The 13,059-nt window shown below is 46.0% G+C and overlaps 1 non-coding gene across 1 annotated transcript; it reads left to right on the top strand.

Annotated features, from left to right (window-relative positions):
• Window positions 1-4,627: 4,627 nt before the first annotated feature.
• LOC134480628 (5.8S ribosomal RNA) lies at window positions 4,628-4,780 on the top strand. The gene has a single exon (XR_010055101.1). It is a non-coding gene; the product is annotated as a 5.8S ribosomal RNA (ribosomal RNA).
• The last annotated feature ends 8,279 nt before the right edge of the window (window positions 4,781-13,059 follow it).

The following is a 13,059-nucleotide window of genomic DNA, read 5'->3' as shown; positions in this document are numbered from 1 at the left end:
ATGTTCATGAGTCTGAACTTATAGTATCCACGAGTTGTTTAGCTTATCTCTGCAAGACCAAGTTGCCTTCATATGAACTATATATGTATTCTTTTTTTTTTTTTTTTGTTCTTTTTTTCGGACCTGGGGACCAAACCCAGGGCCTTGCGCTTCCTAGGCAAGCGCTCTACCACTGAGCTAAATCCCCAACCCTATGTATTCTTTTTTTAATTCTCAATATTATGTTCTGTTGCTCTGTAATATTAAGCAGAAATTCCATGTATGTAATTTTTTTCTTGCTCCAGAAATGGGAGAAATGGAACACACATATGTATAGGGATACTTTCTCTAAGTCTGGGTATGAATCAGCTTTACAGAATTCTTACCATATATCATGTCAATTTATTTCCTTACTTTAATTTATGCATATATTTTAAGTCCTATATTTATAGAATTCTAATTTTCTGATTCTTTTAGTTGAGTATTTGCTTGTTTCTGCATGTGATTGCACACATGTGGATGATGGAGTACAATTTTTGGCATCAATTTCCTCCTTCCACTGTGTATGTCCCAAGGACCAAACCAAGGTTAACAGCCTTGGCAACAAATATCTGTACCTACTGAGCTATTTCACTCTTCCTAGTATATTTCATAATTTATTGTTGCAAGCCCAATTGCTACCCCATGCCAAAAAAGGAATGTTTTCTTGCTGGTGTGTGCTATAATCTAAAGCATTTCTTTAGATTAAGACATTGTCCTCTTTAATACCCTATTATGATACATATAATATCTGTGGGCATGCAGAAACACATATACACACATAATTTCACTGACATACACTGTCGGTGCCCCATGCCCGCACCGAGACGGTACCGAGAATCAGATGAAAGCCTGCAAAATTAAAGAAACACACACACACACACACACACACACACACACACACACACACACACACACACAGAGGTTATTATTATCCATTCTTTTGTAAAACTTTTAATGATATCACTTCAATACACAAGCTTAGAGATATACATCCACAAACTCTCACCTACAAACTATATAGGAAGGTTTTTTATCAATGTGATATAAAACTAGAGATAACTTGGAAGTAGAAATCTTAACTGAGAAAAAATTCTTCATAAGATTGTCCTATGAAAAAGCCTGTGGGCACTTTCTTGATCAATAATTTTGTTGGAGGGCCCAGCTCACTGTAGGTTGTCCCACTCCTGGGTTTATTGTTCTAACTTTTATAAAAACACAGGCTGAGCAATAAACAATCTTCTTCCACGTCACTCTAACATTTCCTGCCTGCTTAATCACTGGGATATTTTCCCACCCTACCTGACGCAACTAGGATTTCTTTTAGTGATTTTGTGTTTTGGACTGATGGTTGCTAATGGGATTATAAAACAAGACTTAAGTTGAATCTTTCAACCTTCAGAAAATGTGTAGAATAATTTTATTCTAATACCCTCATCTTTGAGACACAGGACATCATATATGAAAGGCCAGAAAGATTCTGCCATAAATATAGGCATCCTGAAAGGTTAATTCTTTACAACCAATAGGTCCAGGTAAGAACTAGGTAAATAAATATTAGCAAAATGATTGTACATTGTAAGGTTAGTTTATATAAGGAAGTAGCCATGTTTGAAAGTGTCATATAATTAAGGGCCAGATAAAGTAGTAATTCAAAGAAAAAAGTGACAGAATGTATCACAGATAAAATATGCCCAATTCACATGAGAACAGCTTAGAAATAAGAGAATACACAAGAGTAGAGAAAGAGAGACAAAAATAGACAAAAGAAAGACAGAGAGAAGTAGAGCAAGAAAGAGCAGTTGTGGTGTGTGGCATGTGTTTACGGAAGTTTTCTGGACATGATTTTACAGATTCAGGTTCTGAGAGAACAAACTATTCACTGGGGAAAACAGAAAAAGCTGGAGAATTAGAAGGATCCAGAAGATTGTAACACATTGTCCAAGTTAATGTGAGTCCAAGTAGGACAACTCATGAAGATGCCAAGAGAAACCATATTGAATCAGTCAGCTTGGAAGGTTGGATTACATGGAGGCTAGAAGCTCCTAGTATTAGGTCTATAAATAGTAGAACAGAGGGAAAAAATACTCTGGCCTCAGCCTAAAGGACTTATTTGCATAGCTTGGGTAAGACTCTTATCTCATCACTTTATCTAAGAAAAGAAAAGTGACATTCACTTAGAAAGACATACAGACAGACACACACAGAGACAGACAGACACACACACATACACAGAGACACACAAACACACAAACATAGAGCTGTGTGGGGAGGGAGAGAAGAAGAGAGGGAGGGAAGAAGGGAGAATGCTTGCAGTCAACCATTGAGCTGAGAACAAGGTTCCAAAAAGAGGACTTACAGAAAGAACTGAAGTAGTTGAAGGGGTTTGCCATCCTATAAGAACAATATCAACCAACCAAACCCCTGCCCTCGATCTTCCATGGACTAAACAACCATCCAAAGACTACACAAGGATGAGCCTATGGCTCCATCTGCATATGAAGCAGAGGATATCCTTTTCAGGCACCAATGGGAGCAAATGCCCTTGGTCCTGTCAAGGCTTGATGCCCCAGTGTAGGGAACTCTCAGAATGGGCAGGTTGGAAGGAGTGAGTGGGTGAGTGAGGAACTGCCCTCAGAACAGGAGGCATGAGGGGAAATAATAGCTGGTTTCTGGAGGGCAAATCAGGAAAATCATATTTAAAATGTGAATTAAAAAAAATCCCCTCCCCCAATGAAAGAAAAAGAAAGAGAAATGGAGAAAGAAAAAGAAAAACAAATGGGGGTACATAACTAAACAGATGCCCACTGGGGATGCGACAGCGTTATTCCCATGATAGTCAAGCATCTTCTGGGAAACCAAAGTCTTTGGGTTCTGGGGGGAGTATGGTTGCAAAGCTGAAACTTAAAGGAATGGACAGAAGGGCACCACTAGGAGTGGAGCCTGCAGCTTAATTTGACTCAACACAGGAAACCTCACCGGGCCCGGACACAGACAGGATTGACAGATTGATAGCTCTTTCTCGATTCCGTGGGTGGTGGTGCATGGCCGTTCTTAGATGGTGGAGCGATATGTCTGGTTAATTCCGATAACGAACTAGACTCTGGCATGCTAACTAGTTACACGACCCCCTGAGCGGTCGGCGTCCCCCAACTTCTTAGAGGGACAAGTGGCGTTCAGCCACCCGAGATTGAGCAATAACAGGTCTGTGATTCCCTTAGATGTCCGGGGCTGCATTAGCGGCACACTGACTGGCTCAGTGTGTGCCTACCCTACAAAGTCAGGCGCGGGTATCCCATTGAACCTCATTCGTGATGGAGATCGGGGATTGCAATTATTCTCCATGAACGAGGAATTCCCAGTAAGTGCTGGTCATAAGCTTGCGTTGATTAAGTCCCTGCCCTTTGTATACACCACCCTTCCCTACTACCAATTGGATGGTTTAGTGGGGCCTGATCGGCCCATGGCCCTGTTGGAGGGCTGAGAAGAAGGTCGAACTTGACTGTCTAGAGGAAGTAAAAGTTGTAACAAGGTTTCTGTAGGTGAACCGGTGGAAGAAGGATCATTAACGGAGAAGGCCGAGGGGGTGTCTGGTCCTTTCTTGGGCCTGTGTGAGTCCCTCCTCTCACCGGGAGGCGCGTCCCCGGGTCCCGGTCGCATTCCTGGCATGTGCCACAGCCGGCTGACCAAGTGAGCATTTCAGGAAAGGCGGGGGTCTTTACGGAGCGGTGCGTGGAGTGTGTCTGGTCTGGTCCGTCGAGGGACTTCCTCCATTTTCTCTCTCTCCCTCGCTCCTCTGCCTACGTCCTCGCCTCCAAGCGCCTGTCTCTGCCTCCGCCACTGCCACTGCTGCTTCTGCCTCAGCCGGCTCAGGCGCCTCCCTTGCCTGCAGGCCAGCCACGGCCCTTGGCGTACTGAGGTCATTCTGCCTCTTTCTGGACCGGCTCCGTGATCTCATCTCGTGTGCACGGGGGGGGGGGGGAAGGGGGGAGGCGCGGGGGGGGGGAGAGATATGTGATCTCTTCCCGGGCGGTGGTGGGGACACGCTCGCTCTCCTCATGGCACCTGCCTCCCCTTCGCCACAGCTCTCCAGCTTTGATGGTGCCAGGGTGGCTCTGTCGAGTGCGGGGGTGCCTGTGCCGCGGATGGGTTTCACGCACCCCGTCCCGCCCCGCCTTCTGGGCCTACCGTGTCCGCCCCGTTCCTGTCCGGGTACTTAGCAGTCGTGTTCCAGCGCGGAGGTTTAAAAACCCCAGGGGGGGGGGTCGCCCTACCGCCCATTGGTCGTCCGAGGGAGGGCTGGCGCTTCCAGAGGCGTCGTTGCGAGCCCCCTCTGGCCGCCCATGGAATCCCGGCCCGAGGCCCGACTTGCCCGCCCATTGGCTGGCTGCCGCTGGGTGCTGGTCCCACGTCCTATGCGTCCCGCCTATCCATTCCCGACCCTGTCTTTTTTTTCTTTTCACATGTATCCTTTAGTTTCCCGCTGGCGGGCCTGAGGTGGAGCCGCCTCCGGTTTGGTCCCTCTCTTCCCGTGCAACAGGGGCGGGTGGGGGAGGTGGTGCCATTGTTAGCTCGCATACAAGTCTGCTCACACCCCAGATACCTATATGACTCTTAGCAGTGGATCACTTGGTTCGTGCGTCGATGAAGAACATGGCTAGCTGCGAGAATTAATGTGAATTGCAGGACACATTGATCATGGACACTTTGAACGCACTTGAGGCCCCGGGTTCCTCCCGGGGCTACACCTGTCTGAGAGGCGCTTGAGGATCAATCGCTGCCACGCCCCCTGCGGTTTCGTCGCCGTGGGGGGGGGGGGGGGTAGGGCGCGTCGCGCAGCTGGGTCTCTGCTTGCAGGGCCTCTTCCTTTGGCCCTCCATCTCCCGAAGTTCAGACTTGGGTGGCGTCCGTTGGTCGTCCACGCCCGGTGGATCTGCTTGGGCCTCGATCTGTGGGCCTCGATCTCCCCGTCCACCGGCGCCAGGAGCCGACCACCCTTCTCGTGGCTCATTCCTGCTCGCTCCGCCGCTCCAGCTCCCGTCCTCGCCCGCTCTCCCCACCTTGGGGACGCATCGGCGTGGGTCAGTCAGGTGCCTGGGCGCGAGAGGGGCCGAGAGGGGCCCGTCATCGCTCCTCCGGTCTGGTGGGAGGCGGGCACCGCCCACTGGGTCGGTGCGTCCTCCGCCGCCAGGCACCCGCCAGTGCGCTCAGAGAGCGACCTGCGAGGGTCGGACGGGGGAGTCATACCGTACCCGCGGGGGCCGGTCTCAGGTACCTCTCCTCCCCCTCCTCTGCCGGGTGCCGACCGCTCAGGCACCAGCCCTTTGCTGACGCGACTTGCTCCTGGGATGTGGGAGCTGGCCGGGATAGAGAGGTCGCAGACCCCAGCCTGGGACCCTGGCGCCCACTTGCTCTCCTCTCCGTCTGTCCGCCCATGGCCGCGCGCGCCCTCCTTTCCTCCTTCTCCTCTTCGACTGCGACCTCAGATCAAACGTGACGACCCGCTGAATTTGAGCATATTAGTCAGCGGAGGAAAAGAAACTAACCAGGATTCCCTCAGTAACGGCGAGTGAACAGGGAAGAGCCCAACGCCGAATCCCCGTCGAGTGCCGTGGCGCGGGAAATGTGGCGTATGGAAGACCCACTCCCCTGCGCCGCTCGTGGGGGGCCCAAGTCCTTCTGATTGAGGCCCAGCCAGTGGATGGTGTGAGGCTGGTAGCGGGCCCAGGGGCGCCGGGCCCGGATCTTCCCGGAGTCTGGTTGCTTGGGAATGCAGCCCAAAGCAGGTGGTAAACTCCATTTAAGGCTAAATACCGGCACGAGACCTATAGCCAACAAGTACTGTAAGGAAAAGTGGAAAAGAACTTTGAAGAGAGAGTTCAAGAGGGCGTGAAACCGTTAAGAGGTAAACGGGTGGGTCAGCACAGTCCGCCCGGAGGATTCAACCCGGAGGCGCGCGTTCCGCTGTGCCAGTGATCCAAGCGGATCTTTCCTTCTCCCCATTCCTCCTGACCCCTCCACCCGTGCGTCTTTCTCCCTCTCCACGCATCCCTCCGTCGCCTTGTCCGCTCCTCCCAACAGGGGGGTCGGCGGGCGCTCAGGCGGCGGGCGCGGGGGTGCGATTGGGCGCGTGGTTGGGGCCAGGGGTGGGATTGGTGGGTGACCGTTCCTTCCCCCCCACCCCCCGTCGGCGACTGGGCTCCCTTCCACCTTGGCTTGGAGGTGTGCCAAAACCGGCTATGGGACTGCTGGGAAGGCCCTGCAGGGAAGGTGACTGGGGGCGGTGCGGAATCACCCGTGGGCCCCGGACCACCCCGCCCCGAGTGTTACAGCACATCCTCTCCATACATAAGACACTGACTGACAGACAGACAGACACACACACAGACACACACACACACACACACACACACAAATACATATTTAAATATTTAAAATGATGTTTTAAAAAAACAGTCTTCCTGTTTAACAGAGGTTTAAAAGGAAGTTGGCTGACAGAACGTTTTTGTAGTTTTTTTTATTCTCTTTTTTACCAAATAGGAGGTAGATCTGTTGGCCCTTTTATTAAAAGCCAAAGTATTAAGTTGCGAGCTGATGTTTCAACTTTTACCATCCTGTTCCTTTCGGGAAAACCAGGGAGTGTTGTTTCTTTGGCTTTTCCCTTTTGAAACAAAATGAAAGGAGCTCTACCAGTTGGCCTAGTTTCCCTGTTCCTTTTCCCTCTTCCTTGGTATGCTCGATGAGGTAAAGTAAATAAATGAAGATTCTAGTTATTTATTTGTTTGGGAGACCTGAACCCTCTCTCAAGCGATATTTCCATCCCCCTCCCCTCCACACACACAAGGCCTCCTCCCTGTATGTGGGGGGAGGGGGAGGGGTGGACCGGAGCTAGCTGAGAGGGGGTGGGGTTGGGTGGGGCTGGAGAATGTGCATGTCCCTGAAGTTCCATCAGGGAAATACTGCTGCTGCCCTAGCATGCTTTGCTTCAGTGCTGAGCCAGTCTGTGCCTCTTTGGGGGGGGGGGGGCAAGTTTTCTGCCTGAAATCAGTGAGTGATGATTTCAGTGTGAATGTCTGATCCCTCCCTGTCCTTTCAGTGCTCTGGCTCATGGCAAATGACTGAAGAAAACCTTAGTTAGACTCACACCCAGCTGTTTGGAAATGGTAGTGGAATTGATAGCACACCCTCAGGGAAAGAGGAAGACTCCCTTTGCTCACTCCCAGCCTCGCCCTACCAGCTCTGGATTTCTAAGTAAGGCTGAATCTGGACCATATTCACAGGATTTGGCGTTTCTGATTAATGTTTAATGTTTAGTTAAATAAAGCTTGTGAAGGGCTGGAGAGATGGCTCCGAGGTTAAGAGCACTCACTGCTCTGCTCTTCCAGAGGTCCTGAGTTCCAGGCCACAGAAACCATATAGTGGCTCACAACCCTCTGCAAAGGGATATCCCATGTACTCTACTGCCGTGTTTATATGAAAAGGGCTTTACTATACTCATATAAATGAAAATAAATATAAACCTTTAAAAGAATGAAACAAAATGAAACTTACAAAGAAACTGAGCATCTTAAAATGCCTGGCACATCTATCCACTCCTTTTATTTTATTTCGTGTGTGTATCACATAACGCAGAGGTGGTTCCCCTTTTCTTAACCTCGATAGCCCAACTGGGACAGAAGAGCAAACTGTCATCCACCTATCTGGGAGTGGAGTGGTTGGATACAGGGAGATGGAACATTTGCAGTTAGTAAAGTTCTGCTGTAGTTCTTTTTTCCTTTCCTTTTTGGAGAGATATCGGGAGGTTTTTTTTTTGTTGTTGTTGTTGTTGTTGTTGTTTTTTAAAGTACAAATTTTGTTTTCTGTGCAACATTCTGATCATAGTTTCTCATCGCAAAGCTCTTTCCAGATCCTTCCTCCCCATCCACCACCCCGTTGTACCCCAGGCCTGTCCTTATATGTGGTTGATGCATACCCAGGTGAATCTCCATTGGAGAAAGCATGATATTCCCATCTCCTATGACTGTCAATGGCAGATGACTTAAATGCCAGTGACTTCAGACTTGACTCCATTTTTCCCTCGGAGAACTGGGTTTGGATCTGTTGAATGAAGGCAGGCCCTGGGTTTTGAAACAAACAAACAAACAAACAAACAAACAAACAAACAAAAACACCAAAAAATATTTAAAGCAGGCAACAACTGCCTGTACTCCAAGAGACTGTTGACTCCTCTTTGGAGCTAGTACGATGTGAAACTTGCTTAATAAAGTAGAATCCATACAGCACAAAGGGAACACTTTAACAAACTATGAGGAAGAGAGAGAGAGAGAGAGAGAGAGAGAGAGAGAGAGAGAGAGAGAGAGAGAGAGAGAGATCTGTTTATCTCCCTCCTTTAGTTTTTCATACTAGAGATTTCATCTTCCTCTGTCTCTGGTGCTGGTGGCTTTACTCCTGGTTTGGGGGGCTTGGGATAGGGATAGGAAGAAAAAAGTCTTGAGTGCTGATTTTAAAGCTCTCTCTCTAAAGCTCGCTCTCTCTCTCTCTCTCTCTCTCTCTCACTCTCCCTCCCTCTCCCTCCCCTTCTCCCTCTCCCACTCCCTCTCTCTCTCTCTCTACACACAGACACACACACACACACACACACACACACACACACACACACACACACACACACTTCCTAGGATGAAAGAAAAAATGAAAAGGAAGGCACCCATGGTGATGCTTGACTTTGATCACACTTTGGTCTCAGCACTGGAGAGTAATATAGGAAGGCTTATCTAGATGCAATGTCTAGTTACCTGCAATAATCTTGGACCTGAACCGAACACCCAGCAGCATTTCCCACACCCACCCATGTATAAGCTTTTATAAGCTGGACCACCAACACTAGAGCGACAGTGCAGACAGAGACTATTTGGAACTGGACTTCCATTTTGAGTTTTTGTTTCTGTTCTTGTTTTTTTCTCCTGTCCTGTCCTGTTCTGTCTTGTCCATCCTGTCTCTCTGTCTCTCTGTCTGTCTCTCTGTCTCTCTGTCTTTCTGTCTGTAAATCCACACATGTAGTTCTTTCCATGTCTTATATTTCAAAACAAATAATGCTTGTTGTGCTTCTTATTTCATTCAAGGGTACTACTCTCTAGATCAGAGGAGCCCCCTTACAATTCTCCACAGGTAGTGATGACTGGAGTGTTCAGTGCGACTAAGTAGGAATTATATGGTTGCTTCCATTATGCTTGATCTTATCCAAGGTAGGGTGTCGGGGCATGGTTGCCAAGATGGCGAACAACAGACAGTGATTGAAGAGATGGAACAATAACCTACAATTCTCCCTCTCTGTCAACTGTTTCTCTGTCACTCTCTGTCTCTCCTCCCTCCTTCCCTCCCCCCTCTCTCAGACCTGAATGAACATTGGAACTAAAGTAAATGTACAGTGAAAAGAAACCAGGTGTGGTGATGCATGTCTTTTATTGCATCACTTGAGGGGTGGAGGTGGATAGAACCCTGTGAGCAGGATGCAGACCTGATCCAGGTACTGATTTCCAGGGCTTATGTGCAAAGACCCCTGACTGAACTAAAGAAATGAAGAGGAAATTAAAGAAACAGGTATATCCCCAGCTCCGAAAAAAAAGAACCAAAAAAAAAAATAAACAGGTATAATTAACTTGGAATAAACCAAACAAACTAAGGAAAAGGAAAGGCAGTATTGGGGTGGCCTGGCTTAGAGAGGAGGGGCAAACATTTATTTGCCAGTGCCTCCTCAGTTGAACACACACACACACACACACACACACACACACACACACAGAGAGAGAGAGAGAGAGAGAGAGAGAGAGAGAGAGAGAAAGAGAGAGAGAGAGAGAGAGAGAGAGAGAGAGAGAGAGAGAGAGAGGGAGAGAAAGAGAGCAAGATCTGTTAATCTGTTTGTCTCCCTCCCCTAGTTTTTCAGACAGGGTTTCTCTATGAATTCCTCTGTAGACTGGTTGCTCAGAGGGCAAAGCTGCTGGCTGTTAAAGGTCTAGGTAAAACATGAAGGCCTGAGGAAACTGTTAAGGCCTAGATGCTCTTTGAAGAAGGCCTACATCATGTATACATACATACACACATATTCATATATATGAATATGTATATGAATGTGTATACACTCAAGTATCCTTTATTTAATTAGCTTATTTTGAATATATTTTCCATGCTAATCAAAAAGAGGAAATTTTCTTTGGCATTGGATTCTTCTTGAACAAAAAAATGGATATAAATAATCACATATTCAGATGTTATGTCTAATATTGAGAAGATATTACCAGATATGGTGTTAATCCATCATAGTCCATGTGTGAAAACAAAACAGACTTAATAAGAATTTTGACAAATGGATTTTAAAAACTTATATAGTGTTATTAAGAGTAGTGGTAACATTTTTTAACTTGATATTTTATATATTTACATTGCAAATGATATTCCCTTGCCCAGTTACCCACTCTCCCACAACCAACCCCCTGCTTCCATGAAGATGTTTTTCCTCCCATCCACCCATTCACAACTCAATAGCATACCATTCCCCTGCACTGGAGAAAGGAGCATTCACAGGACCAAGGGCTTCTCCTATTGATGCCAGACAATGCCATCCTCTGCTCCATATGCAACTGAAGCAATAGGCTTTTACATGAGTACTATTTGGTTAGTAGTTTAATCCCTAGGAGCACTGGTTAGTCTAGCTGGTTGATATTCTTGTTCTTATGGGTTTGCAAACCATTTCAGCTCTTCCTTTACTCCTTCATTGGAGTCCCCATGGAGTCCGATGGTTAGCTTCAAGCATGCTTGTCTATATCAGTGAGGTTCTGGCAGAGTCTCTCAGGAGACATCCACATCAAGCTCCCATCAGTAAGGACTTCTTGGCATCAACAATACTGACTAGGTTTGGTGGCTGCATATGTGATAGATCCCCAGATGGGGCAGCATCTAGATGGCCTTTCCTTAAGTCTCTGCTCCACTCTGTGTCCCTATGTTCCCCTCCCTCTTGAGTATTTTGTTCCCCCTTCTAGGAAGGACTGAAGTGTACACATTTTGTTCTTCCTCCTTCTTGAGCATCATATGGTCTATGAATTGTATCTTGGGTATTCCAAGCTTTGGACTAGTATCTACTAACTGGGTTAATTCACTCAGGATGATATTTCCTAGTTCCATCCATTTGCCTATGAATTTCATGAAGTCATTGTTTTTAAAAGCTGAGTAGTACTTCATTGTGCAAATATGCCACATTTTCTGTATCCATTCCTCTGTTGAAGGGCATCTGGGTTCCAGCTTCTGGCTGGAGGGCCTCTTCCAGTCTGATGTCTCTCTCTCAGACATGCTCAAAAGTTTTTGTCCTGAGTGATTCTAGATTTCCATAAATCTGGATATAGTATTTTGTGTAAAATTATGAAAGCATTTTAATTAAAATAAAGCAAAAGTTAAAACTATGGATAAATTCTCTTCTAGCTTAATCTTTTCTTGGTTATTATCAGTATCTAAGATACATGCTGGGTGACAACAGCAAATTAAGAATTATCCTGCAGTCCCTTAACCATTTTCCATGTATCTGTGGTGTTGTGTGTTGTAAGAATGTTGGTGGATGTGAGTGTGTGGTGCATGCCTGTAACTGTGTGGCTTTACCCATCTGTGCATGTGTTTTTGGAGTTCTGAGAAGGATTTCAAGTGTCTTCTTTATTGCTGCTCACTGTTCTTGACATAAGTTCTCTTGTTGAACTAGAAATTCAGTGTGGGATTGGAGAACTGGTCAGCGAGCCCTCAGGATTCAGAGGTAATAGTTATGTGTAGCTATCCCCTATGCCTGGCATTATGTATACATGCTGAATATTCACACCCATGTCCATATGTTTCTACCCACTGAGCAATTTCCGAGTCCTAGTGTGGTGAATGTTTGCTTAAGATTTGATAACAGATCTTAATTGTTTTCTGTTTTTGCTTTTGTTTGTAATTTTCCATAGATCACTCTGCAGGTGGATATTATAAAACACACCTGAATAGACCAGAAAATAAAAATAGGAGTAGATGCATTACAAGCAATTCTATAAAACTGTATTTTGCATACTCACCTTGTGAAGCACAGTTGATATTTCTGGGTTTGCCTGTTATATAGACAGCATAGTTTGATATAAGGACAGTTTAGACTCTTTAAATAGAAAAGGAATAATAGAGATACATCTCTTGAAATAGTATAGAGAATTTGATACTTTATCACATGATAATTAAAACTGAGCCACATAGCCTTCAGCAGAGGAAATGAGGGAGAAGTGTGTATGTACCTTTTGCAGCACAGTCTCTGGAATAAAACAAACAGGGACATTTAAATAAATATATAGCAGTGTTTAAGACTTCATTTCTCTTCCAATATTTGCAATTACATAGTCAAACATTATATCTTGGAGTCATAGATTACTGTGCTATCTAGAATTGCACGATGAGGATGGCATAGTGGCAGTATAGCAAAATAACTGATAGGAAAAGCAGAGCAGTCACCGCATTAGGATTCATATGAATTGCATTTCCTCCCTGCTGGGAAGTAAGCAACAATGGATAAAACTGTACAAGTACCTCTGTAGTAATTTGGTGTCTTGGGGTTATGTCCAGAGGATATACAGCTGGAGCACATGGTGTTCAATTTATTTTAGTTTGTCTGATTTAAAATGTGATTGCTGTTAGTAAACATTTTTGTGAAGATTGCTTGAAATTTATTTGCACTTTATTAGAAATTGTAGAAACATATTTATAATTTGCAGTCCTGGGGGTACTGGTGGTTGTACATGGGGAACAACTAAGTCAGCAAATGATTAAGTCAGACAATGCTGACGAAAAGAACATGGGATACCACAGTTACAGCTGCCTAAGAACTGGTAACCGCAACCTAAGGGAAGAGTTTCTTCCCTCAACCTTGACTCCTTTAAGACATTGGCTTCAGCATCAGACAGGCCTTGGCAAGTTTGATCCTGAGTAAGGGCATAGAACTAGTGTTCCAGTTATTCCTTTGTCCAGGTCTTTCAGACAGCC

Source organism: Rattus norvegicus, chromosome 9 (assembly GCF_036323735.1).
Source record: "Rattus norvegicus strain BN/NHsdMcwi chromosome 9, GRCr8, whole genome shotgun sequence".
Taxonomy (NCBI): domain Eukaryota; kingdom Metazoa; phylum Chordata; class Mammalia; order Rodentia; family Muridae; genus Rattus; species Rattus norvegicus.
The sequence above is the reverse complement of the archived record's forward strand: the minus strand, read 5'-3'. Positions and strand labels throughout refer to the sequence as shown.